Source organism: Empidonax traillii, unplaced genomic scaffold, assembly GCF_003031625.1.
Source record: "Empidonax traillii isolate 1590-97213 ecotype Southwest subspecies unplaced genomic scaffold, ASM303162v1 scaffold1934:size100472, whole genome shotgun sequence".
NCBI lineage: Eukaryota > Metazoa > Chordata > Aves > Passeriformes > Tyrannidae > Empidonax > Empidonax traillii.
The window spans coordinates 97,005-98,415 of NW_020957127.1; positions in this window are offsets into that span (position 1 = coordinate 97,005).

Here is a 1,411-nt window from a genome sequence, read left to right on the forward strand (position 1 = left end):
ACCTTCTTTGGCTGTGCTGGACCTGCCGTGTCCCAGGTTCCTTCCTGGACATTCAGCACTTTAAAGACCTTGCCCCTGCCTAGCTGGGAAGTTATCCCTCTTATCCCCAGGGATCACAGCTGCAGGTGTTCCCATTTCATGGCACCTCACAGAAAACGAAGTGAAAGTTAGGAACGTTTATCCTTCCCTTCCATAACCCCCCCCCCCTTTTCCCTGAGTCTTTCCCAACTCCACAGTAAACTTCTGGCTTTGCCTGGTTCATTTTTTCCCCTTGGAATTCACCCACGAGCCCCACTGAAAGCTTCACCCACGATAGGAAGAGCAGAAAAGCCAGTGGGACTTACTCTGTGTCGGCGAGAGTGGCTCTCACGCTGGCCCACGCTGTGACAAATACAGCTGGGAGGCCTGCAAGGAACACAGGGCAGGGGTCAGGAGGGCAGTGCACACCAAAATCCATGTGCAGGGAGGGGTTGAGGAGAGGCAAAGGAGCGGTTTTCCAATATTCAGGCATAATTTAGGCTGGGGAGGGCTCATCTCTCAGGTCTAAGATCTGACGGGATTCAGTTTTGGGCCCCTCGAAATAAGAAAGGAAACTGCTGGAGGGGTGTCTGATATGAGAAGGGAGAGTTTGGGAATCCTGTGCCTTGTCCTCACGGTTGTCTGTAGCCAAGGAAGACGCCTTGGAAGTGGGAATGGGGCACAGAGTGGACTAAATTAGGTCTGGAGTGAGATGAGGGGTCAAAACTGAACAAGACCCTCAGTTTTGGATCCTTCATGTCAAGAAGGACATGGAGGGGCTGGAGCGTGTGCAGGGAAGGGAAGGGAGCTGGGAAGGGGCTGGAGCAGCAGGAGCAGCTGAGGGAGCTGGGGGGGCTCAGCCTGGAGAAAAGGAGGCTCAGGGGGGACCTTCTGGCTCTGCAATCCCTGACAGGAGGGGGGAGCCGGAGGGGAACGGGCTCTGCTCCCAGGGAACAGGGACAGGAGGAGAGGGAACGGCCTCAGGCTGTGCCAGGGGAGATTAATTTTGGATAGCGGGAAAATTCCTCCTGGAAAGGGCAGTCCAGCCCTGGCACAGCTGCCCAGGTGGAGTCCCCACCCCTGGAGGGGTTTCATAGCCCTGTGGATGTGGCACTTGGGGACACGGTCAGTGGTGGCCTTGGCAGTGCTGGGGGATGGTGGGACTCGATGGTCTTAAAGGTCCTTTCCAACCTAAACGATTCTGTGATTCCTTGATCTCCATCTCAGCCCTCCTTTGCAGCCCAAATGGTAAACAAGCAGTGGCAGGGAGCGCTTTCTGGAAGGTAAATGCCATGGTTTGGACATGTCCACGTTACTGAACCCTCCTGGCTTTCAAAACGTGGCACTTTGCTTTTCCAGCCTGCTGGCCAGGAGTGATCCAGGCTTAACCTGC